General features: G+C 43.5%; 1 long non-coding RNA gene across 4 annotated transcripts; it reads left to right on the top strand.

Annotated features, from left to right (window-relative positions):
- The first annotated feature begins 1,518 nt into the window (after positions 1-1,518).
- On the top strand, positions 1,519-18,300 carry LOC112648791 (uncharacterized). 4 transcript variants are annotated; one of them, XR_003129322.3, is made up of 9 exons: positions 1,519-1,660; positions 3,679-3,877; positions 4,818-4,879; positions 5,734-5,877; positions 10,506-11,764; positions 14,609-14,720; positions 15,200-15,277; positions 16,028-16,129; positions 17,951-18,300. It is a non-coding gene; the product is annotated as an uncharacterized LOC112648791 (long non-coding RNA). The 4 variants fall into 4 exon arrangements; XR_003129320.3 differs by lacking the exons at positions 10,506-11,764; positions 14,609-14,720; positions 15,200-15,277; positions 16,028-16,129; positions 17,951-18,300 and adding an exon at positions 10,047-10,430; XR_003129319.3 differs by lacking the exons at positions 10,506-11,764; positions 14,609-14,720; positions 15,200-15,277; positions 16,028-16,129; positions 17,951-18,300 and adding an exon at positions 6,008-6,237.
- Positions 18,301-27,297: the final 8,997 nt, after the last annotated feature.

Genomic DNA, 27,297 nt, shown 5'->3' with positions numbered 1-27,297 from the left:
TTCCCACTACTCCAGGTCCTCTCTTCCTTTCTTCTAGTCTTGTTTATCATGCCCAAACTCTAGGCTTTATCAAGGCGGTTGCTATAGCCACAATTATTAGATGAATCCATTTTTAAATATGACAACATAGCGCATCCAAGCCTATTTTAATCATTCATTTTAAGATATAAACAGTTCTTTTTTAATATTATATTATAGATGTCATGTATGTATGATCTCATATTGATGCCAACATAAAATAAATTCCCAGTAATTTAAAATGTTTAGAATGTGAAACTAGTCTCATTTGTTTCTGCTTTGATGTCCCTTCATCTTCACATTTGTTTCAGTTTCACTACTAGAGTCATATTCTTATTTATTTTTTCTGTGTGCATTCTTGGGATATTTCTGCACCATAGAAATTCAATATCAAGCTTCACTATTTTATTAAATATATCAAACAGCAGATTCTCTGGATAGTGAGCCAAAAGTTGCCAAGGGATGTATTTCTTTTATCTGCTGTGAATTATGCCAGTATGCTCAACAGAGTGGTAAAGACTGGGTGTTTTATATTAAGTGAATATGCAAGAGTGGATCCCTACAAGGATGTGATTATCCTGTAGCCGTATGCCATCACCAAGAGAAATTTAAGCATTTTTTTTTTCTCCGCAGATGAAGTGTATATTTTCTTTGGCTTTACTTCTACTGAGTTTAGTTAATCCCTTTCAAACCGGGAACCTCAGACTTAATGTATATAGACATTTGCACAAAACCTTCTATATCTTGCATTTACTGATGCACGGTTTACCTGTCCTTTTAATCGCACTCACACAAATTATGCTAATTTATACTTAATGGACCAAATTTTATTTGTTTGTTTTTTGATTTTCAACAGCATTGAAAGTGAGCTGGCATAGTGCTTTGAATGGTTTCTTTTGTAAATAATGACGACACAACGTTCCTCCGTGACTATTTCCTTTAAAGTTAGTTAGTTTTCACATTGATAAAACAGGAAACTCTGCTAACTTTGGGCCTCTACTTTAATTTTCCAGTGCCTGCCCGTGACTATACTCATGTGACTACATTTAAGCCCCCTAAATCTCAGGTTTTTAATCTGATTTTTAACACTGACTTATTGCATAAACCTGCAAAAATTACTGTCTTGTATTATTTCCATTTCCCCTTATGTAAAAGAGTTAACAATATAGCTGCCACAGAACATATGGTGAAATTCCACCAAGAAACCACAGCAATCTGTTACTTTGGAGAGGGGAGGACCTCCATAAATAATGGGTCACACCAGTATTCCCCTACCAGTTCTCCAATACGCCCACAATTCTGATACACAGATTTCTGCCTTGCTCTAGAGTTTCAGACTTTCTTCTTTTATGAAGTAACCATTCCCTGTGAAGTTTAGTCCCATGCTACTCATTTTCTCTGTGTCTCCACTTCCTAAAGAAAGGTGTGGAACTGATCCAACTCCCGAATTCTAGGAATTGCTATAAACCAAGATATGTTTAAAGAAAACTTGATGAATCATAATGCTACCCCACCCCCACCAGACTGTGGAATGTTAGCTTTGAAAGGAATACAGAGAACATCCAATCCAAACCCTGCAGTGAGAAAACTGAGCTTGGGGGAGCTTCAGGAATCTGGAGATTTGGCTAAAGTGACAAAACTAGTAGGTAACAGATCCATATATTTATAATTTCAAAAGCATGCCTATTGATATTTATTTCATTTTCCTCAGTTTTTTTTTAAAGTATATTAAGACTAATATATCCTGGTTAAACTTTTGAAGACTCAAACCACAACGATAGTAAACTGTTGTGACTCACTTATTTATCAAAGAATAACTACTAAGGCTCCTTTAAGAATGGTTTCTAAAGGGGATCCCTGGGTGGCTCAGCAGTTCAGGGCCTGCTTTTGGCCAGGGGTGTGATCCTGGAGTCTCAGGATCTCTAGTCCCATGTCGGGCTCCCTGCATGGAGCCTGCTTCTCCCTCTGCCTGTCTCTGCCATTCTCTCTCTCTCTCTCTCTCATGAATAAATAAAATCTTAAAAAAAAAAAAAAAAGAATGGTTTCTAAGGAATGGTCCACTCAGAGGTGATACTCAACACATTTAACAACAGTACATCAAAGACATTGCCCCACGATTGGTGTGTCTGTCCTGGTTCAACCAGCTGCACATAAGCCTGAATTTATTACTCAAAAATGGACACTTCCCATGCTAGAAATAAAGAAATAATCCTGAGAGGTGGTTGCAACACAATGAAAATATAACCATACCTAGTAATGCTACAAGGTTTTCATTATCACCTTTGTTGAATATGCTCTGTTCTTTCTCAAAAATTTTAAAAAGAAACGAAGGATTTTTTCTTTCCCACATGATATTTCTGGTGGACTAATCATTAGGTTTAACTACTGGTAACAGTAACAGAACCAAAGTCCAGGAACTGGAAAAATCAATTGCCTCAAATTAGAATTTTTAATGTTACAAGATAAACTCTGGCTGTTGTTATCATGTATATGATTTGTAGAGTTGTTAGGTGGGTTTGGGGAGTGAGGACATAATCTGCTTTATTAGCAATCTGGAGGAGGGGCTAACTGTGTGTTTGCTGATTTACTTCATAAACAATAATGATGCATTTTTTCCCAAAGTCAATATGGAAATACACCACAGTGCTTGCTTTACTGAACAAGTCTGAATTTGTGGCAGGAATACATTCAGTTTTCCTGTGTTTCTCTGCTATTTGGAAGAACCAGATGGAGTGTTCTCTTAATCCTTTGCTCCCAGCTAGAAGAAATTTTTAAAAATCATGAAATATTAGTGTATTTTTTCACACAACAAAAAAAAATCCCTCCCGCAGCATTCCTGAAAATTTTTGATCCAGCTGCTTCTTGAATACTTTCAGTGATGGGGAGTTCATTGGTTAATGACGTTGCCTGTTACTTATGAACTGGTTGTATAAAGGTCTGTGTTAACACTTCACTGGCATTTCTGAAAATGTAGTCTCTGAACCAGCAGTGTCAGCATTACTTGGGAACTTGTTAGAAATACAAATTCTCAGGGCACCTGAGTGGCTCAGTCAGTTAAGCATCTGTCTTCAGCTCAGGTCATGTTCTCAGGATTCTGGGTCCCTGCTCAGCAGGAAGTCTGATTCTCCCTCTGTCCCTCCCACCTGCTCATGAACACGCTCACTCTCTCTCAAATAAACAAATAAAACCTAAAAAAGGAAAAGGAAATACAAATTCCCAGATCTCTACCCCAGATTGACTGAATCAAAAATTCTAAGAATAGTGTCCAGCCCTGTTTTAACAAGTGCCCTCTCCACCCAGGTAATTTTTTTGCATGCTCAAGTTTGAGAACCATTGTCCTATATACAACCCCATGCAATAGAATTAGCAAAGACATTGTATTATGTATGATTTGTTGGGTTGGAGACATTAGAAATGTAACTTTATATTTAGCGTTAGCATACAAAGAAAATATCCTAGTTTAAGAGGCTCTGGATAATGGGGTACCTTGTAGATAGATCAAGGAGGTTGATTGGACCTGAGGGACCTTCTGGAAGTGGAAAGAAGACAAGGAAGGTCTCCCTCTCCTTGCCTAATCACTAATGCTACACTGGCTTCCCACTCCTGTCAGCCCATACTTTGCTCATTTCTGGCTCTGCTTGATTTTATCTTTTTCTACAGATGGACTTCCACTCATGATGGAAAAGATGGCCACCTGTCCCACCCTCTCACTCACCCACATACCTTCATACGCCTGTGGCATCTGACTCCAGAGGCAACATAGTTCCTTCTTAGGCTGCCAATCAAGCTATCCCAGGGAAGGACTCCCAGGACCCAAGAAAGATGTTGGGAAATCTTGCAGGGCAGACAAATAACAATGGTAACTGTAGTCTATTACATAAACTATTGTCAATTTTACTTCGTGAAAAGGAAGTTTAGAAAAACCAGTCACCTTGCCCATATCATTCAAGTCAGTGAAAATCAAAACAAAAAATATTTTAAAGTAATAATATTTAAAACTATAATATAGTCACTCATCTACTGAAGACCTTCCTAGAAAAATTCAGTTTGGGTTTTAAGTCAACATGTTTGTACTGAACTTTCTTCCCCCATGGAAAAAAAACAGTTTTATAAAAATAGCTTCATGAACTTGCAGTAAAACAATGGTGAAAGAAATATAATTTTTCCTATTGCAGACAGACGGTTGAGATTTTTTTGCATTTATGTCATTCAAAAATGATTGTTACAAACTTCCAACTTGGCAGGAATGCACTCCCAATGGAGGAAGGGGAAAAAAATCAAGCCAATCTAAAGTCATAAAGATTTAAATAATGTATGTAAGAACAAGTACAAAATAGAACAGTTTATGGCCTTTTCTAGAACTTTGACTTAAGGCTTCCTGATTCAAAAAATTGTAATTTAGGGATCTGACTTTAGCAAAATGATCACTTTGTCTTTTGATAGACCTTCTAGCTAAATCTAGAAGAAATGATAGTCATGAAGCATATGGGTAAGGAATCTATGTGATCAAAGTACAAGAAATTCCACAGGTTTTCATAGCAATACTCAATCTCTTCAGCCTTAAGTAAGTCTTCCCATTTTTCCTTCAAGTGGTATATGATAGCATAACACATTATAATTTATATTTTCAGGATCTATTATTTAAACTATTTTAAATGTGCTATATAGCTGAATCGATATAAGAACTGTTACTCTAGAATTTCCTGATTCTTGAATGTCTAAGTTCATACTATTGTATTATGCCATTTAAGGACAGTTTCTAGAGAACAAGCACCACCTGCTAAGTTTTGTCTTTGCAGCTGTTTCCTGCTACCAGTTGAACCAACATGGCTCTCTGAGACAGCCTGAGACAAGAGTTTGTGTAAGCAGAGTCGAATGAATGTGGCACGAAATAGAGTGTGAGATGGAAGCTCTTATTAATATTTGAAGAAGGCTCTATGTGATGTTGTTGTGTTTTAAATCTTTTTTTTTTTTTTATGATAGTCACAGAGAGAGAGAGAGAGGGAGGCAAAGACATAGGCAGAGGGAGAAGCAGGCTCCATGCACCGGGAGCCTGATGTGGGATTCGATCCCGGGTCTCCAGGATCATGCCCTGGGCCAAAGGCAGGCGCCAAACCACTGCACCACCCAGGGATCCCCTGTTTTAAATCTTAAAATCATTATTGCCTCCTCCTACAAATTTCCGTCAGACAATCAAGCTGGACCAAGGCTTGCTGTGTAAGCGAAGAAACATCAGTGCTCTTCCATAAAGGTCAAACTTTGGTAAAATATGAGCTATTTTTCCATGGCCACTTGCAATAAATGTGGAATCTGAAACTATGTGAAACAGAGGGATTAGACTTGGTTTACCCTTACTCACACTCCCATCTTAGTAGATAATTGATAAAAATAAAATCAGAGAGAGTCATTGTGTTCTCTATTTCCGACACCAAATAAACCCAACCGTACCATTTTGCCACAAGAAGAACGTGTGAGAAATGCTGAATTAAAGACTGATATCCTCAGTATAAATATTCCAAAAGGCATCTGGTTCTATTCTTACTTGTCACTTTCAACTGGAATTCAAAACTGCCAACATTCTAGAACCGGTCCCTATTTTAGCAGGAACATACGCCTCCAGTTGGGGTCAGAATCTTGTATTAGGATGGTTTTTCTTTGTGGTCTCTTGTATGCTGGTTCTGTGTATTAACTTTCTTCTCTCTTCTAAATTCCCAGCGAGTGAGGGCTAATGTATATGATGATCATTTTGATGATGAGTGTGATGTTAATGATGATGACGATGGTTTCACAATCATCCAGGAGCATTTGCATCTAGACAGCCTCTATACTAAGTACAGTCTGCTCTGCTCCAGCGTCTAGGTATGTAATGCAAATTAGCTCATACATGAATGGAAACAGGAATATCTATATAACTGAGATTGCTTTGATTCATATGTGATTTTCATGTCAATATTTTGTAGCTCAGGACACACATGCTAATATTTTACAGTTCAATGCACACTATTCAATAAGCATTAAGAAACCACCGGAAGTCATGAAGTAATCCAGTGCTGAACAAGGTGCCCATTCACCCCACTGTCTCCCTCTTGGCTCTGTCTGGGAAGCACTCACTGGGAAATTTTCCTGGATCTTGGTGCAATTCACCCTCATATCCGTAACTTGGCAGCATCTACTCTTACTCATACCCTCTTCCATCAAGCAGCCATCACCTTTTCTTAAAGGCAAGTCTTACATTTACTTAGCATTTTTTTAAAGATTTATTTATGTAGTTTAGAGAAGGAGAGAGGGTGCAAGTGAGGGGGGCAGGGCAGGGGGAGAGATAGGGAGGGAGAGAAGGGTAAGCAGATTCCACACTGAGCGTGGAGCCCAATCTGGGGCTTGATCTCACGACCCTGAGATCAAGGCCTGAACCAAAATCATGAGTCAGGAGCTTAACTGCCTGAGCCCACCCAGATACCCCTACTTAGTATTTTTTTAGAAGTGTAACCTGAGGGCATTTTATTGGGATGGGAATTGTTATCGTCAGTGGTTTGGTGACAAAATTACGTAGGTTTTGGGCCACCTGTCCCAATCCTGCCCTTTCCATAAACTCTTATATTTGGTGGTCAAGTATGCAGAATGAGTGGTTTGTTGTTTCTGCACACAGTGAAGAAACGCTCATTCTTTGCCCATATAGTCCTATTCAGCGCTTGCCACTGTTGTAAAACATATAGGTATTATTTCCATTAGCTGATGAAAGGGTGCCAAGGCTCAGAGAACTTAAGTAACTTGATCAAAATCTCCCGGTTAATGAGAAGGCAAGATGACGTTGAGTCATTATGTACACCCTATTAGTTCCCTGGCTTCTGTCCAGTCTTACATGGGACCATGGAGAAGGCCCGGGCGGTGAGCCGCAGACTCCCTGCAAGAGGGTCATGGCGAGGTAGGACCACTGACCTGCCCTGATGTTCTGCAGGAGTGATATTACTTCCTCTTCATTTCTTGTGGAAGATAGGCCCCCAACGCTTTTTTTGTTTGTTTGTTTTGGTTTGGTTTGGTTCCAGAAAAAGGCTCCATAAAAATAAATTAAATATGTGGGTCAGCTGTAGCAAGCTCCTAGTAACATCACATGATGGGGGCTGTGGATCTGGGCAGCGGGAAAGAGCCAGGCAGAGCCTGACCCAGCCCTGGCTTCGCGCTGCAGTGATACAGCACATTCCAGGAGAAGAAAATAGGAGGTTGAGGATTCAAATAAAAAATAATCCCAGAAGGGATTTTCTGTCGTCCATTGGCTTCCTTTTAGAAATTGAATGTGATTTGAGGGAAGTACTACTGTTCTTCTCACAGATGAAAGCCATGCCTTTTTAAACAAAATTGTCTTGCACAGCATGATCCTGTTTTTATTAAAATAGAATACATGCACACAAAACCTTTGGACAGTAAACATCGACATTATAATGCAATTACTCTCTGGATGGTACAATTGTGGGTTGGGTCCCCCCCTCCCACCCGCTAATTTGTATTTTACAAGATGTCTAAAATACTTCTCCCAAAGCAGAGTGATAAAAGTCACTTATGAAAACAAATTATCAGGATAATTTGGGGATTTTCTTTCCCATAAACAATTGATTTTGTATTGGGAAAGGCATTCATGATTTTTTTTTTTTTTTGAGGGGGATCAGTCTTTTGGTATCACTCAGCTTTGCTGTTCTTCCTATACATGTCGCAGACTCATTGATTCTTTTGTTCTATTCATTCGTGTCAGCTTTTTACAGACTGGCTTCTCCCTCTTTCCCAAGCTCACCTGCTTTCCAGGATCCCCACCCACCCCTGCACTGCTGCTCTTCCCTGCTCCTCCTTCTCCCTGCCTTTCCTTGGGCATCCCTGCTTCCTGGGGACCCCGCCACCCCAGTGCTGACTCAGGTATCCTCTTCAGACCTGGCCAGCACACACCCCTGTTGGTGCACTCCTATTATTTTATGCATCTTCCCCCCACTTGTCTGTCTGAACAATAGCAGCGGCTACTTGCCCATTTCTAAGGAAACCATGTCATTTCCAACAACTAGAAAGTTATGCCCAACACAACAAATTTGTATTTCTGAGGTTTTTCTGTTGCCTCTCACTCATTTGCTCCTTAATTGCAGCAGCAGTATAGTCATCCCTAAAAATCAGCAGGCACCCTCAGTAAACACATGAAAGGTTATTATGGACTACCCTCTCAGTGCCTTTTCCTTATATTGTCTGTTACAGGTAAATTACAATAATAGCAGGACCTAATCTCCCTAGTAGTTTTATAACCTCTGTGGAAGGTGGCTGTAATCGTCAGAGCTTGTCTGCAACGACATCTTATTCCAGCCACAAGTCCTTGCGGTGTTGACGATTTCGTCCTTTGACGCACGGATTTGATTAGGACATTCAAAATCTGCATTAATTCCTGCTCTCTGAATCAAAATGAGCATAACGTCATTAATCTAACAGCTCAGAGTGATATCCTGCCTCCGTGGATGATCAAAATGGTCAAGGTCCCTGTGGGCTGTGTTGTCACAGAAGGAAAAAAGAGTTAACACAGCCCTGTGGCAAGACAGGGACTGCCTTGTAAAAGCAAACTGGTCCTGCTTTTCCTTTACTGATGACAGAAAGAGCACATTCACCACATCCATAGCTGCACTCCAAGTGCCAGACACTATGTAATACATCACAGTAAAGATGTAATATCTGATACAACAGGTGCAACTGAGTAGACCCAGTCACGGCCTGCCTTGGTCCATCTGGTTTCCACAAGGACCATACAGGTGGATTGGATGGGGTATGATCAAAGCCACTTCCTCTGCATCCCTCGGCCTAGCTGCACAGTTCTTCTTAGGATACATAATTGCTTCTGTTTACTACCTTGGCTGGAGGAGGGCAGTTTTAAGGACCCTTCCTACCAGAGCTCTAACTCCATAAATCAGAATTTCAGTGTAAGGATTCTGCTTGCTGTTATGTATATGCATCCAAATTATGCACTTGGGGACTGGGGTAGTAGCCACAGGTGGGTCTGCAGACTCGCTAGACCCACTGTCAGATGGGTTTATGCAGGATTCCGTTTATCGCCTGGCTTCCATAAGTTTCTACCAAGACCAGGGGATTGTCATGGTATTTTGAGTCCCTTATATCCAATACCCCCCAGAGGCTTGGTAATTTCCCTTTTCCCTCTCTATACTGATTCTGGCATATGACCACGGGTCATGGAAGAATGAGGGAGTTCTTCCATGAGGAAGAATTGGTGGAAACGATGTCTATTCCAGTAGCAGCATCATAGGCTCCTTTCTCAAGTGGACCCAGTCTCTCCTTCAGTCAGTGACCTCTGTGAGTAGAACTAGCTCAGACCTGGAAACTGGACAAGAGGTCATGATTTTCCGCTTCTTCAATTGATGTTAGCCTTCTGCTCACCAAGCTCTCAAGTATTTCTGGTTATGTAAGCGAAGAAGCATTTCAATCAGCCACCCATCTATCTTGCCTCTCTAGAATCACTATGGTCTATTTATTAGCCATTGCCACAAAACTCCGAGAGGAGGCATCTGTTCTAGGCTCTCACCTTGCTGCCTGATCCTGTTATATCCACCCTGCCCTTGTCTGTTAAGTGCCACGCCTGGGCTCTGCTATTCCAGAATCCTCTCACCTCCATTCATACTGGAGAGCCCAGTTCTACTCCTGCCCTGTGGGGCATAACCATCACTGGACTTTCCAAAGACACCGGTGCCCCTCGTTAGCACATCCTTATTGCTTTAGTGGAGGGGATGTTCTATGGACTGCATGCTCATGGATGGGTTCTCCGTATCATATAATAAATCCATTCCTGTATTTCTATCTCCTTGAGCTTTCTAACCCCATTCTCAAGACTCTGAAAGATAGTTCCAGCATCTCTCCCTCATTTACTGCTGGTCACCAATATGTTCAATATTTATACAGAGCAATCCCCGCACATTAACAACTGATTCAGATGAAACTTCTAATCATAGAACACTGTCAGGTCAACTAATTCTCCCCTCTTTCCCCATCACCCCCAGCTTTAGATCCTGCCCTCCTAGCCCAGTTCCATCAAGATCTGCCTCCAGCTATGCCTTCCCATTTCCTGCCAGTGACTATTAGCCAGATCTTGTGGCAACAAAAGGAAGCAGGAGGAGATCCAGAGGAGGACATTCATCTGTGAGGCAAGAGCCTCAAGTAAGGTCTCTGAAGAGTCTCCAGGAGAGAAGAGGCTCCCCTCCTCCAACATGGGATTTTGAGCTACTTCCACCAACCTGGAAACCTCAAGGGAATCGGGGGGCCAAATTTCTCTAGTTCATCCAAACCGGTGTTCCCTTTTCATTTTCCAGGGGCTCTGACTCTGGCATTTACTCTCTGTTGTGGCTCTGTATCTTTATAATTAAATCCCTTTTCCAGTACCACCATGGAGGCTTTCTGGCTTTCCCTGAATGTCTTAAGTGGATATTTGATTAATCTAAGCCTGTCACTTTCCTTTTCAGGACTTCTGATGCTGTTAACAAGATTCGGCCAACTGCACACCCACATAATATGCATTGTTCCCATACCATTTGGGTGCCATTACTGTGGCATACGAGTGTTCCAGTGATCCCACCTGCTCCTGGTGAAATTCTTCATGATTAGGATGCTGCTGCAAGCCAGGGACTGCTGTCCTCCCACTTAACACCAGAGGCCCTTGACTGGTGAAAGATCCCCTCTGAATGGGAGTTCTGGTTCCAACTGTCTTTGCCTGGGTTTCCCTAAAAAGTCCAGCCCAGGAAGAGAGTTTGCTCACAGGTAGTTTATTTTGGAAAATGATCCCAAGGAGCAGGAATAAGACTGGGAAGAGTAAAACAGGGAAGGAGGAAAAACAATCTGCAGGTGTGTTATAAAGCTGGCCATTTGGCTCAGGATTGAGCAACTCTTGAAGGGGCCCATGTAAAATGCTCCTCAAACCTGTCCACCTGAGCATCTCCCATTGGGTCAGGGGCTTCCACAGGCAATGAAACTCCCTGCCAGGTTTGCACAACCATTGTGTCAGGATGGCTGAATGGGTTCCTACAGACATCCCACAGGGCAGAAAGTGCTAGAAGTTGAGAGGTATGTGGTAGGGCTGAGGTGAGCTGCTGTCAGGTTGCACCTGCACATTGCCAAGGATGTTCTCACTGATCGGGATGCAAGCCAGCCCCACTGAACCCCACACAACATCAGTTATGTTAACGGCCAGAATATAAAGGTGGGCTGAGGGGATGTAGGACACGCAGGATGTCTCCCATATGTTCTCTCCTAGAGCATTGCTTTACCTAATCCTCTTTGCACAAACCTCCATCCCTCTGATTCTATTTCACCTCCATCACTCTGATTCCCTTCTGGAAACAGTCCCAACAGGGATTCTTGCCCCGTCTATAAAGCTCAACACAACAACACTCTTCTTACCTCTCAGCTCTATTCACTATTCTGTGCCATTTCCTTTATAAATTATCAGATAATGACTCTTTCCTCAGCTTGTTCCTCATATTATTTAACTCTCCCTGGAAATAAATTGTAATAAATTTGCAACAATGTTTTCTTAGGTCACATCCCCTGGGACACAGACTTTGAAACAGATTTGTGTACAGGAAGTTCACTGGGGAGTGTCTTTGGGATCAGCACCAATGGAGACCCAAGGAAGTAGAAGAGCTGAGCTGGGATGTATAAAAGCGAGGCTGCAGACACAGGAGTGCTGTGCAGAGCCTGCCTTGTCCCACTTTGATGCAAAGAGGTTAGACCTTTGTATCCCCCATCCAACTATCTTTGGTTGGAAACTGGCCCCAGGGAGGGTATGTTCCTGGGCAAGGGACGAAGAGCATTTCTGGAGAGTGACTCAGCTGAGAGCCTTCAGCTGCCAACACTTCCAACAGCTGGAGAAATGGTATCTCAGTCCTGAAGGGAAGATCTGGACAGTGAGTGTATCACAGTCCACCCTTTCTGCTGCCTGCGTTATTTTCTTTGTAAAGCAAGTTCTGCAATCAGTTCCTCCAGGATTCTGGCTGTTTTTTTTTTTTTTCCTGGAAAATTTAAAAAAGGAAGAACTATAACCTGTCACCGCAGCAATGGGTCCTACGGTGCCAACAGATCATTTCCCTTTCCACCACCTGTTCTAGATTCCCCTCATCCTTGACTGATGACTCTGTTGGTCTTGGTGGCTCACTTGGTAGGGAGACCTAGACTCTCATCCCTGATAGGTCTGAGACCCTGGTTGCCATGTCCTTCTCCAGCTTTGACTATGGCATCTTATCCACTTACCATCAAATTTGGGGAAAGAAGTACACGAAATTCTCCTGGAGGTGATATGGGGGCCAAGCATATCCCTCCCCCACCCCATCCCTGGCACCATTGTGTATCAGCAGCCCTGCCTCCTCCTGATGACCACAGTCGATGACCCCTGCTGTGTCACTAATATGATACAACCCAAGGGTGACGATTCCTTTTCTCTTCTTGTCTCTTACAACAAGGAGCCCGAAGTGATTGGGCAGCAACTATAGCTTAATGTTTAATGGAACCATTGCTGTGTCTCCTAATGGAAGTGGTTTCCCCTCTAGGTACAAGACCTCTAGGTCCACAGAGTCCAGAGTTTTGAGGACAGAAAGCACAAATTCCCATTAGTCTCTGACAGTAATGATAAACACAGCCACTCCTACCACCACATTGTTTCCCAGACCCACATATTCTTCCCTCTGGGAACATAGCACACATAGTGCTAGATGATTTGGGGTATGTTCTGCAACCTGGAGGATAATGCCCCATTCTGGCTGCTTATCATCTCCAAGCCTAAGCCTCAGCAGCCCCTTCAAAGGCCATTCCACCCTGCTAGGGAGCAGGGTCCAGTTGACCCCATGGTCACTTGTCTACTTTTACACCCCTTTTGCTATAAGGTGGGTGCCTCAGATTGATAAGGCATCACATGGTTTTATATCAAACCATCTGTGATCCTTCAGAGGGTGGTGCTGGCTAACACTCTGTGGACAGGAAAGGCAAACCACATCTATGTATTGATTCCTGCCAAGATGAATTGCCACCCTTTCCAGTGTAGAAGGGGACCAGTGTTGATAACTTGCCATGAGTAGCTAACAGGTCTCCTTGAGAGATGGTACCATACTGGGGACTCAAAGTCAGCTTACGTTGCTGGTGGTTGGACATTTGGCAGTTCCAGTACCTACACCAGCTTTGGTGAGTGAGAGTCCATGCTCTCAGCTCATGTGTAGCCCTACTCCTGCCACCATGGCTATCTGTTCCTATGCCTATTATGCCATCACTGGTTTGGTTGATGATGGGCTGGCTGATAACTACCAGTTGTCATTCTTTCTACTTGGTTCTGGCACCTCTTCCTTGGTGGATATTCTCTGCTGGGCATTAATGGTAGGATTTAAAACCCATCACACTCTGGGCCACGCCCAGAGGCCCACCAACATGCCTCTTCTACAGATGTCTTCATCCTCAATCTCCTAATATTGTCAGGGAAACTAACCACCCAAAGTAGATGACTATAAGCACCATCCAGAAGTCTGCCAACTGGTAGGATTTCCTTCTTTGTCTTCCAGGGTCTCCCCCACATGGCTGTCACACAGCAGTAGTGCAGGAGGGTCCCTTTTCGTCTTGCATCCAAACTCCAAGCAGACCCTATGAATTAGCATGACCTTTTCCCTCCCAATCAACTGGTCATAGGGGCATTCCATGGTCCTTAGGTATGAGCTGAGGGAGAACCAGTGGCTGGTGACCAATGAGTAACCCAGTCCCAAATCCATTTTAGAGTTGGCTTCTTCAGATCCTTCCTGGAACCAACTCTCCTAGGTGAAGCTCCCCAAGAAGCAGACTCTTTTTTTTTTTTTAATTCAATATTTTTTTTTTATTGAAGTTCCATTTGCCAACATATAGTATAACACCCAGTGCTCATCCAATCAAGTGCCCAAGAAGCAGACTCTGAGCCAGGAATTAGCATACATTAGATTGATAAATGGAGGAGTGTTATCAGGTCAAAACAGAAAGGAGACAAGGAAAGAGGACTGAGGGAGAGAGGACAGGAATTGCTCTGCAATCATGGTGAGGGCCTCAGCTGGTCCCAAAGGGAGTTCTGGGCTGGGCTGTGGGCCACCCAAGTTGAGAGTATGACTTGGGCAAAATGGCTCACTTTGACTAATGGCAACTCACAGAAAATCATTCAAATCAGAGCAGCCAGTGCTCCTGACAACTGGGAGAATGAGTGCCTCAGTCTGAAAAAGGCCCACAGACACCACATCGTAGCATCACTGTGTAAGGCCACATCTCTTTCAGGAGAAAAGATCTAATCAGTACATAACTTTATTATAAGGGAGGGGACTTAGCCCAGAGACATTAGGACCAGCAATATCAGCAATGTTAATAATGTGGTTATTAACCATATGAAGCTAATGGCTTCATGTAATTCCAAGGTTGAAAGAGCAAAAATATATTTTCTCCCACCCCCAAATGTCCCTGTGGTATTTTGCATATCCTTCCCTGTAAGAGGGGTATGGTGGAGAAACAAAGATTCTGTCTTCTATATTTCCTATAAAAAATTTTAAATATTTTATTTATTTATTCATGACAGACAGACAGAGACAGAGAGACAGAAACATTGGCAGAAGGAGAAGCACGCTCCCTGCAGGGAGCCTGATGCAGGACTCGATTCCAGAACTCCATGATCACGACCTGGGCTGAAGGTAGACACTCAACCACTGAGCCACCCAGGTGCCCCTCCTATAAACTTTAAATATCACTCATCTGTAAAGATGAGACTTTAAGTCTGTCCAAGTGTTGAAACTGACCCTTTAAAAGCTTATTTTCCAACAAAGTTGGGGATAGTCTAGCCTTTCTAAAACATTCTTCTCTGAATGAGTGCCACTGTTTTCACACCTTGCACCTTTGCAAATTCACTCTTTTGCCAGAATGTCTTTTCTTACCCTTTGTCATCCTCCAGAATTCTTTAAAACCTTCATCAAGTATTCATATGTTCATAGGATTGCCAGATTTCATAAATAGAAATACAGGACACATAAATAAATTTAAAATTCCAATCAACAAGAAATAATTTTTTAGTATAAGTATGTCCAAATAGTCCATGAGATGTACTGATACTAAACAATTAATATGTCATTTGTTTGAAGTTCAAAAGTAACTGGACATCCAATATTTTATCTAGCAAACCTGTTCATCCTCCAAGTATTTGTGGAATATCTACCACATGTCAGAAAGGATTCTAAGCATCAGGAATATAGCAGTGAGTAAAATAACTCAAATTCCTGCTTTCATAAAGTTTATATTCTAGTGGAGGGAATTAAGCCATAATCAGATCCACAGGTAAATATACATAGAATTGTTAAAGCATAAACAAATGTCATAAGAAGAATACAGGGGAGGACGGTGTAATGGGGAATTCTAGGGTTGCAAGTAAGACAGTACTGTTTTATAAAAGTTCTCCCTCATTCCATGAGCCCTGAAAGAAGTGAAAAAGAAAGCCGTGAGATTTGGTGGGGGTGTACATTCTAAAGGGAGTGAACGTCCAATACCAGTGCTGGAAGTAGAGGCGTGCTTGGCTTCTTTGAAGGACAGCAAGGAGACCACTGCGGCTGGAAGTACAGTGGTCAAGAATGGGCTGCTCAGAATGAGGTCAAAGGGGCATTTTCAGCTTTTTGGCCGCGGAGAGGTTTGGCATCTAGAGATGCAGCAGACACTTGGCAGGATCTCACATTTCAAACAGAGCACATGTTGCATTAATAAATATTTGTTAAGGGGCGCCTGGGTGGCTCAGTGGGTTAAGTGTCTGCCTTTAGCTCAGATCATGATCTCAGGGTCTTTGGATAGAGCCCCACGTTGGACTCCCTGCTCAGCAGGGAACCTGCTTCTCTCTCTCCCTCTGCCCCTGCTTCTGCATAGTCTCTCAAATAAATGAATAAAATCTTTAAAGTAAATAAATAAATGTTAAATAAATGGCTTCTACATTGAGAATCAATCCTTCTTTCTGGGACAGGGAGCCAGGGAAGAAACAAGGAGATCAACAAGGAGGCCAATAAGACAACCCAGGAGAGGGGGGGATGAAAGGATTAGGACTCTAGTCATCGTGGTAGAGATGGTAAGTGCTTGGAGCCTGAGCGTACCATGAAGATACAGCTGACAGGATATGCTGATGGATTTAGACATAGAGTGTGGGTAAAAGAGGGGAGGCTGGAGTCTCTAAAGAGATAGACTTGCCATTTACAGAGGCGGGAAAACCCACAAGAGTAGCAGGTGTGATGGTATGTCACTGGGGCAGAGGCAGCAAGCTGAAGTGCAGCCTGAGACTTGTTATTTGATATGCCTGTTACCCATCCAAGTGGAGATGTGAAGGCAATGGCTGGGGTTCAAAAGGGAGACGCAGGGGTGCCTGGGTGGCACTGTCAGTTGAGTGTCCAACTCTTTGACTTTGGCTCAGGTCGTGATCTCAGGGTCATGAGATGGAGCCCTGCATTGGGCTCCACGGTCTGCACAGAGTCTGCTGGAGATTCTCTCCCTCTCCCTCTCTCCTTTCCTGCTTGTGCTCTCTCTATCTCTTAAATAAATAAATCTTTTTAAAGGAGGGAGGGGGAGGAAACAAATTTGGGAACAGTGAGCATACTAAAAGCATGGGTCTGGATGAGATCCCCGAGGAGTAGGAGTAAATGGAGAAGAGTTCTAAAGACTGAGCCCTGGGTCTCCAGGCTGTCTAGAGGTTGGAGAGACAAGTGGAAACAAAGAGTCACCAGTTGAGCCAGAGGAGAACCGAGAAAGAGTGTCCCAGAAACCAAAGCAAAACAGCGTTTCAAGGAAGATGGTGTGATCGTTGTGTCAAACGCTTCTGGAAAGTGAACTTAGTTGGCGCCTGACCATTGAGTTTGGCGCTGACCTCTCCACGAGAGCTATTTCAGTAAGACAGTGGAAAAGAAAGCTGGACTGGAGTGGGTTCAAGAGGAATGCAAGGAGATAAAAGGAGTTCTGCTGCAATATGGGGATGATGCCAAATCCGAGATGAGAAATAATTGTGTTGGAGCTGAGGGAAGCCAGGTCTGGAGTGCTGTCGTCCAACAGGGGACAGAGATCGGGAGCTGGCACATGAAAGGAGAGGTTGGCTTATGACAGTTCCCTGGGAGTCCCAGAGGGGAGTGGGAGAGCCTGTGTGGGGAGCAGGGCAGGATGTGGCATGTGGGAGCCTTCTGCTGACAGCCCATCTCCCGACATCAGAAGCAGGGTGGGGTGCGGAGGGGGGAGATGTGTTAGCTGGGGAGGGGGGCAGAGGGTGGGTGCAGGGACTACACCTGTGCAGGAGGAGGGCCAGGCAGCATCAGCGCTGATTGAGATCAGTGGTTCTGTGTTTAAATGTGGTTGTATGTCTCCTCCGGTCACACTCAGCTGTCCAAGCACAGACAAGGTGTAGGCAGACAATAGGATATAAGCAGGGGTGGAATTTTGGCAGGCAAAGACATGAAAGCAAGAGAGAGGCTAGGGTGTGTTTACGACGATTGCCCAAGAATCTAAATTGGGTGAGGAGGCAGGCGAGGCCATTGGGGATGAAGGACAGTGCACAGGTGGTGAGGCCGGTAGATTCAAGGACCCAGGGGGACTGGAGGATTGCGAGCATCAGGCCCTAGAGAGTGTACTGGAAAAATAGAAAGTGGTGGACAGAGCACGAGTCTGGAAAGCAAACGTTCCAGAGGACCTGCAGTCATTAGTAATGTCGGGGTACATTCTGGTGAAGGGAATGAGTTGCGGAGGTAGGATAGAGTCCCTGGAAGAAAGGGAGAGTCTGTGTGTCTAAGGAAATGGCTGGGAATGGTAGGTTCCCAGGAATGAGTGAGCCAGTGTCTTGGGTCCCTATTACTACTATGACAGATCACCACAAACCTAGTAACTACAAACAATATGATTTATTGTCTTACAGTTTCAGAGATTAGGAGTCTTACTGGTCTTTGGTCAGGAGGTCCCAGGGCTGGTTCTTTCTGGAAGCTCAAGGGCAGAACCCAACCTGCTTCTCTCACATCTCGGTCGGACTCGGACCCTCCTTCCTCTCTCCTGTGAGGACTCTGAGACTACATTGGACCCATCCAGATAATCCCTCCTCTCTCAAGATCTTTAACTGAATCCCATTTGCAAAAGTACCTTTTGCCTAGGAGCTTGGATAGCTCAGTGGTTGAGTGTCTGCCTTTGGCTCAGGTTGTGATCCCGTGGTCCTGGGATCGAGTCCCACATCAGGTTCTCTGTGGGAAGCCTGCTTCTTCCTCTGCCTATGTCTCTGTGTCTCTCCTGAATGAATAAATAAAATAGAATAAAAAGTCCCTTTTGCTACTTACATAGTCACCTGTACTGGAGATGAGACACAGACATTATTGGGGGACTGTTACTCAGCCTACCATACCAGCTACATATTTTTTCCTCTTTGAAGACTTCTCTGATTCTGGTCTTTCCGCCCCACCCCAGGTTGGGTTGATAAGAATTCTTGTACCTTCTTAGAACATTCCTGTATCAGAGGATATGCATTCTTCATTGGAGTATTTACTGTGTTAAGTTCTGAGTTAGTTACTGTTAACATAAACAGGACACAGCATCTTGAGAGTCCTCCCTCTAATTGCCAATGTCGGCTTATCCCTCTATCTCCCCAGGTAGATACCGTGGATCACGCCAGGACAGGAACCACTCACACTCATGTCCCTGTGCTTGGCGCCTGCCATGGCACCTGCCATATGATATGTACTCAGTGGATCTTTTCAAATGATTAGATGAGCTCTGGTTACATTTAGTAACAGAAGTGCCTTCTCTAAGTGAACACATGCACATGAAAAAGACACTACTCTCATAACCCTAAGCCAGCTTCCCGACAACGCCTGTGCCTTAACATACACACAGATCATTTTACTAATCTGTATGCTAATCCCTCAGATGTCTGGAACCAACTGCTGGTCTCTTGAACACTGTGTATTTTTACATATCCACCAGCTAACATCGTAACTTAGGAGCTCTTGGACATCAACATTTACTGTGGTTTTGCCAAGCATGCTCTTTTAGGATGTTTAGATTGGGTCATATCTGCAGGGAAGTTGCTGGATTTAAGAAGGAAAAATATCATCTGTCTTCTGTTGAACCACAACAATTGAACACCAGTAAGAATCCATCAGCAGTCAGACGAGAAATGGATCCCTCAAAAAGCAGCCTGGTAAAGTAATAAATGATATTAGACACAAAAATTACCTGCCAACACTTAGGAAATTCATGTCCATTTATAATTGTTACCTCAAAGAACCTGTTGGGAGCAGATTCCAAGGAAGACTTTGGTATCTACAGTTAACGGATAATGGTGAAATTAGATACTGGGACAGAGTCCATTGCAAATCTTTTGTCAATGGAATTATCAAAGCATAAATCATGTTTTAACCAGACATATTGCTTTCTTCAGCTGTGCAGCCTTACAATTGCAGGCGTGTCTTTTGTGCATCACAGAGACCTAGAGACCTGTAGTGTAACGCCATCGGAACAGCTGAGCTGCCATGCAATTGGAAAAGCTCCAGAAGATGGCTATTATCAGAATTATTTAGACCCTATACTGATTTATGAGCCCCAGTCCTGGCCAAATTATTGTCCCTAACTAGCAGTAGGGTTAATTTCCCTCGGAATGGTTAATTTCCATCTCATTTTTTGAAAACGCTCCTCGGGTTTTAAACTAGTATACTAGATATTTCTTCAAATTCCAGGCTGATTTCCTTTCAACAAAATATAGGGTCATAGTTTCTAAATTTAGACTTTATGTAAAGAACAAAGGGACTTCAGGCATTGAAAGAGCACCAGTGACAGTTACTCTGTTTCAGCCTGAAGACAACAACAAAATGCCAAACAACTTAAGGCTGTTGGCAGCATTTATCAATCATTCATCAGCCTTTGATTCCTTAGACAAAAGCCATCCAACAGCCAAGTTCTCCTGAACTAAAAGAGCTAGAAAGCACTTGTGTTTCTGTGGAGCACCAGTCTGCCATCGAAATCAAAATCAGGATAGGTCTAGGCATCCACCCTAGAGAACTGCAAGCACACCTGAACTAAGGGTCACATCCAAGTATGTTCACTAGGATGTTGTAGGGAACAGCAAGAGCAAGAGAAATTAGATTCCATCTACCTTTGGGGAAACGTGGTGGCTGGATGGGGCATGTTCTAATTCTTCAGGAGGGGGGCTGATTATACAAATGTATTTAGTTTTGGGAAATATGATGATCTGTACATTCTGTACATAAGTTACACTTCAATAGAAAGCTTTTTTAAAAAATGATCACAAACCTTTGCCTGGCTCTCAAGGAGTTGCTTGTACATTCCTCTGAACTAGAACTAGGTTTTAACAGGATACTCAGGTGATCCGAATGTACAGTAAAATTTGAGAAGCACTGACCCAGGGCATAAACACACAAGTATAAAAGTACATATGAAAGCATAATAAAGAGAATGATGGAAGGACACACAGGGCAGTGAGGAGGCTGGAAGAGGCAGATCTCACCAGACCAGCCCAGGTGGCCCCTGACTCTGCTACTAGGAATATCCAACTGCCAGAAATATTAGCCCCAGTTTGCTGCCTCTCTTATTTATGGTTTAGCATTTTCGAGCAGTAATTGACCAGAATCAGTGCAAAAGAAGCCCGAATTTCAGGCCAAGAAAGTGCTGCTGTCATCCTGCAGTTGTTGAACAAGATAAATGGTCTCTATAGCTGAGGACGAAGAAAAGTAGGGCAAGCACGAGGAGAACCCGATAGGGAAGTGCATCGCAAATAATTAGTGGCTAATTTTAGCTCATCAGCTTACCTATTTTTTCATTATTCAGTAAAGCTAAGTTCCAGAGTCGTAAAATCTGACCCCACAGAAGAGTCAAAAATCACACAGAAGATCTTGCGATGCTGTCTCGTGTGACGGACACCGAAGGCAGGGCCCCAGGGGCGCCTCCCGTGGGAAGAGCTACCATTATCCTCCTCCTTCCCTGTGTCACATCTACCAGAAGCAAGACTATCCTTCTCTAGGACATTTGTTCATTTTATTTTTTTAAACTTATTTTTAAAGATTTTATTTATTTATTCATGAGAAACTAACAGAGAGAGAGAGGCAGAGACACAGGCAGAGGGAGAAGCAGGCTCCCTCCTTGAGTCCAATTCAGGACTCAATCCCAGGACCCCGGGATCACGCCCTGAGCCGATGACAGATGCCCAACCACTGAGACACCCCAGCACCCCTAGGATGTTTGTTCTTTTTAAAGTGAGATCGTAACAAATGAACTCCAACTACTCATAGTGCTCAAAGCCATGAAGAGATGACTTCTTGTCTCGGCAAGGTACTCTCCCTTTCAATTACCCTCGATCACAGTGAATTGTTTTACTAATGAAACTACATCACTAACTCATTCAGTTCACAGTCTGACGTGGGAGCACTTTCTCCTGCATTCGTGACTCTGGTTTCATGCCCCCTTGAGTGGATATTCCTGACTCCTAAAGATGTTAACATGCATTTGTCTCTGCTGTGATTAGGAGCAAATTTTGGTTTCCATAGACAGAATTTTTGATGTTTCAAAGGCATGCCGCTGTCTGTTCCTAATATCCAAGTTGATTGCATCCCCTCCCTGCAGATGGGGGCCCTCTCCTAATTTAGTGAATACTTTCAATATCTTTGTCCCAATTACTGATAAAGAACTAACCCCCAAGGATGTCCTTGAGTTGATAAGGAGTCACTGATAATCATTGTTTAGGAATTTTCAATGGGCCAACATAGAGTTACTGGCATCTCGGCTTCTGGTTTAGGGCATCACGTGACATAGAATCTAGAATCGATGGCTTTATTTACATCCACAGGGGCCACCTCCCCATCCCCCACCCTCTGCTACCCACCACCAGCCGCCATATATCCTGCCCCTTTAGCCCAAGAGGAAATAACTTTGGTCTGGCATAATCCTCTTCTTACCAGCCCAAGCCTTGGCATTAAAAAATGTAAGGAAATAAAGCCATTTTTCCCTGCGTCATAGCCAAGGCTCTCTGCAGCAGAGCCAGTGTGCTTTCTGAGCAACGTTCAATAAAGGGAACAGAAAACAAGCCAGATCACCCGATGCCCAGAAACACACGCAGGGTGAGATATTTATTAGTAAAAAGTGGCAGGAATGATTCAAGATCTGAGGTCACCAGGATCTGAGAACAACCCATCAGCCACCGTGGATAGAGCCTGACCTTCTTCCACTCCCACTCAGCCCTCCGCTGGCTCTGAACAGGCTAGAGTATCAGCCAAGGGAAGCTCTCAATTTTTATCTGAAACAGAAATGCAGACAATCATCAAGTGCAGACAACGACTCACTCTGTAACAAGAATACATACGTTGGTCTGTGTTAAATTAGACCTCAGCCATGCACAGGCAGGCCCTGTCGAGGCTCGATAATTCTACTCTGCTTTAACTTGTCCTGATAATTTACTTTTGGGATAAAATCCCTGCCATTATCGTGGGACTCCCTGGGGCATGATTTTCATTCACTGGAACCACCTCCTTTGCAAGAAATAAACTTCATTTTTCCTTCACCGCTTCTGACTTGACCATAACATAGGCAGACAGTTCCGGGTCACATACCAGTTCCTTGGGTTCCTTATCAGTGTCCGAATCACTGTTTCAATTGTAAGCAGTAGACGGACCTTCAGAAACTCTGTGTATGTGTGTGTGTATAAATTCTTTTTTTTAAAAGATTTTATTTATTCATGCCAGACAGAGAGAGAGGCAGAGACATAGGCAGAGGGAGAAGCAGGCTCCCCACGGGGAACCTGATGTGGGACTCAAGCCCAGGACCCCAGGATCATGACCTGAGCCAAAGGCAAACGCTCAACCACTGAGCCACCCAGGCGCCCCTATAGATTCTTAATGTAAGTGGCAAAAAGAAAGAGACTTCAAAGTTCAGCATTAGAACATAAATAAAGCAGGGAATTAATTTCAGGGTTAGAAATTCTTTTCTTGTGGAAACCAATGACTTGAAATTGCTGTGTTAACTGTAGGGGACAGCAGGCACTTGTCCTCCTCATGGCTGACGGAGCTGCAGAGTGGCCAAGGCTCTGTGCTGCCTGGTTACAGCTGTGACAGTGCCCACGGGCTCCAGTGCAGTGCTTCTAGAACAATGCCAGAGGTCCCAACCCTTCATCACTTCTTTCCCAACGACTAGACAAACGCCTGGGAACCAAAAGTCTCTAATCTAGAAGGCCACCCAACTCCCAGACCCAGCTCCTTCCCCCTTATTCCTACTTTCTCTAGGCCTCAATCCCATTGGGGTTAGAGGCCCAGTGTTCTCCCTGCTCGGTCTAACCCTCGATTTGCCTCTATGTCCTAATCTGTACCTTCTTGACCCTATCTTCTCTAGAACGCATCTCCCCAAAATAGAATTCATGACACAGAATCACACTTCTTTTTTAAAAAATGTAGGCTCCTTGCCCAGCATAGACCCCAAAGTGGGGCCTGAACTCAAGACCCTGTGATCAAGACCCGAGCTGAGATCAAGAGTCGAATGCCTAACCCACTGACTGAGACACCCAGGTGCCCCACAGGATCTCACTTTTTAACCATCTTAGCTGGTAGGGGATCTAAATCACTTTTGACTTCCACAGCTAATCATTGATTGCCCCTGATCAAAGGGGATTTGTAGCACCACAACAAGACGCCTAAATCCTGCTGTGCTGTGATGTGTTTATTCTTGCATCATCATTCATTCACACATACATATGCCCGTGTATTTAACCACGTATTTTAAAAGTATCTTGGAGCACCTGGGTGGCTCAGTGGTTAAGTATCTGCCTTCGGCTCAGGTCATGATCCCGGGGTCCTGGGATCAAGTCCTGCATCAGGCTCCTGGCAGGGAGCCTACTTCTCCCTAGCACTATGTCTCTGCCTCTCTCTCTGTGTGTTTCATGAATAAATAAATAAAATCTTTAAAAAAAAAAAAAAGATTACCCAGGTAATCTGTTAGGGGTACCCAGGTGGCTCCGTGGGTGAAGCATCTGCCTTCAGCTCAGGTCATGATCTCCGGGTCCTGGGGTGGAGCCCTGTGTTAGGCTTCCTGCTCAGGGGGAGTCTGCTTCTCCCTCTCCCTCTGCCTTCTTATGCTCTCTCTCCCTCTCTCGCATAAATAAATAAAACCTTAACAAATAAATAAATACCTGATTAGGATTTGTTAAACATCTGCCTTGTGCTAAGCAAGGAAGAGATAAATAATTTAATATTGCTAATCCTCAAGAAGCTAACAGTCTAGTAGTAGAGTCAGATAAATAAGGATAATTACAGTTATAAAAGAATAAGAAAATAGCAATATTGAAATGCAAAGGGTATTTTGAGAAGAGGTATCTCATCCAGCATGGAGAGGCTAGGAAAGCCTTTTGGACAAGGCTGGGGTAAGACCCTCTTTATTGCTAGCCGTAAGGCAAAGCTAGAATTAAGCAGCAAGTAAAATCAAATTACATCTCAGAAAATCAAATTATAGGTCCATAAAGGTTCAGCCAACATATGGAAAAAATTTTTATTATGTCCTTGACCGAATGCATCCAATCTTCAGTAGGCAGCGTCTTGCTGTGAGCACAATTAAATGGCATAAAGATGTTGGTTGTTGTAGTCTTTACGTCCTTGGGAAATGTTTTGAGGATTCGAGGTCCATGTTCTCTGCCCCTGGCTCACTATTTTCATAACAGATCTTCAGAGAGATCTATGTGCAGGAGACCTAGCTATTTCTAAAAGATGACCTCCAAAGTCAGAAAAGTTGAACACAGACTCATGGAAGGTTTGCATTGGACTCTGCCAACAGAGTCACATCCAGAATCTTTCATATCTGAAAATGCCCGGAAAAGAGACATTACCTATCCATATGTATACAAGCCACAGTGCTGATCTACTTAGGCCCGCTGCTTCCCACAAATAGAAAGAGAGGGAAAAAACAGCTTCTAGTCAAAATGAGATCAGCTCATCTGACCCACAAAAAAAAAAAAAAAAAAAATCCAATTAATTTACAACAGGACAATTAAGGCAATTCCCATGGAATAAGCTAGCTTGGGCTTTTAACTAATCCTGGGGAAGGCTTAGAGGCCAAGTTGATTTTAGACAATGATCCAAACATTTACATGCTTATTTGGAGTTTGGATCTCTTTGATTCATAAGAAAGGTTCTTGATATTTTCTTGGTGAAAACTTCTGGCATCTTCCTAATTTTTGTCAATGCCAAGCCTCTGAATGGCAGGAAGGTATCTAATTTTTTGTATCCCCAGTGTGTGACTCTTAGAACAATTTTATCAATGTTTATGAGCACATTTAAAATACCAAATTTAGGGGTGCCTCGGTGGCTCAGTGATTAAGCGTCTGGCTTCAGTTCAGGTCAAGATCCCAGGGTCCTGGGATTGAGTCCCACATCAGGCTCCCTCTCCCTCTGCTCTTGGGCTCTCTCACTCTCTCGTTCTCTCTGTCAAATAAACAAATAAAATCCCAGATTTGGAGAGAGGGTAAATGGAGAGGAGGGGAGGACATAATCCAATCTCTGCAGAGAGTGGTGAATCTGGTACCCCTGGACTGACTCCAACCATCTCAACCCAGAACGTCAGGACAAGTCTTAATCCCTGTTCAGAATGTCAATATTTCAAACTACGTGTGTTTGCTGGGTAAGGTCTCTGTTTGTTTGCCTGTGTTGTGCAGTCCTGTTTGTCTGCCCTTTGACGTGTTTGCGCACCCTGACAGGAAGCTCCAACAGAGCGGAAATGATGCCTATTTTAGTGGCTTCATGGCACTCAAGTGGTTACTTAAAGACGCTATTCCAAACAGAGCTTTTGAGAGACCCCGGTGAGTGACACCACTCTGAATGGACTGAAATGCCAAAAGAACAGCTTTGTCTTTGGAGGAAGAATACTGAGTGACATCACTGTGTTTTCAAGGCACAGCACCATCGTTTAGAATACATTGCTCAGTGCTTTGGGAGTCTCTTCCCTTTGCCCCAGTGCCCACTTCTGCCCCAGGGCCATGTTCAGGGTCAGCAGAGGAAGGGGAGGCAGCCATGGAGAACCACTGGGTGGTAGCTTCTTCCTCAAGCCAATCTGTGCTACATACACATAAGTGGTCAGCACATGAATGCGTATTTCTACCCACCACCTCCCACAAAACTCCTAGCAGTGATACTTGCTTGGGTTGGGGCATCAGGGCAATTTCCGGTTTGCTCAGGCTTGCCCTCTCCACGCCCCTCTCACTGTGAACCAGTGCTAGAAAGATGGAATCACAGAGCTGGAGGAGGGGGTTCAGAGAGTTCCTATGCCATCTGCACTTCCCAGGGTCTGTTGCTAGACCGTGGTCCAGTGGGTCCGACGTATGGCCTGGAATTTATTATATATTTAACAAGAACCCCCCCAAGTGAGTCCCAAGATCACTGATGCCTATCCAAACACTTAGTTTTACAGATGATATTGGTGATGAGACCAAACTAAGAACATGGCAATGACTTGGCTAGGGTCATACAGCCCATCTTTCTTTTAGCCTCGACTGGGCCACGAGGAGCTGCTCTTTTCACTTCATCCCAAATGATGCTACAGCAATACTGTAATTAACCAGTCTCCTGGAAACGACGCTTTTTCATACGCGAGTTGGTCACACGGCCTTCAGGAAGCACATGAGGCAGGGCTGACACATGTCATCTGGTGTGGTTTATCCCCACATGATTTGCTGCGTAAGACGAAATACCTCCATGGGTAGCATCTGCTTCCAGGCTGTGCTTAATTAAAGGTAATAAAAACCAATCCCTCAAGTACAGAGGGATTTGTAGGAAGAGAAAGCAGGAAAAGGAGTGAAGAAACAATTTGATGAATGTTAACAACAACAACAACAACAAAAAGTACTTTAACATATTTCAATGTCTGCATTCTAATCCTTATACTAACAAAGTAAACTTTTTTTCCAGTGGGAGAGGTCCTGTAAACTTTCAAAGGCATTGTCTTAGAGCAAAGCCTAAGACACAAATTTGGGAGTCCCCTTTCTTCCTTGCTTCTTTCTTTCTTTCTTCTTTCTTTCTTTCTTTCTTTCTTTCTTTCTTTCTTTCTTTCTTTCTTTCTTTCTTCTTTCCTTCCCTCCCTCTCAAAGATTTTATTTATTTATTTGAGAGAGCAAGAGAGCATGAGCAGGGGGAGGGGCAATGGGAGAGGAAGGAGAAGCAGACTCCCCACTAAGCAGGGAGCCCTATGCAAGTCTCAATCCCAGGACCTTGAGATCATGAGGAGATCGTGAGTGGC

The sequence above is a fragment of the Canis lupus genome, chromosome 7 (genome assembly GCF_003254725.2).
Source record: "Canis lupus dingo isolate Sandy chromosome 7, ASM325472v2, whole genome shotgun sequence".
Taxonomy (NCBI): Eukaryota; Metazoa; Chordata; class Mammalia; order Carnivora; family Canidae; genus Canis; species Canis lupus.
The sequence above is the reverse complement of the archived record's forward strand: the minus strand, read 5'-3'. Positions and strand labels throughout refer to the sequence as shown.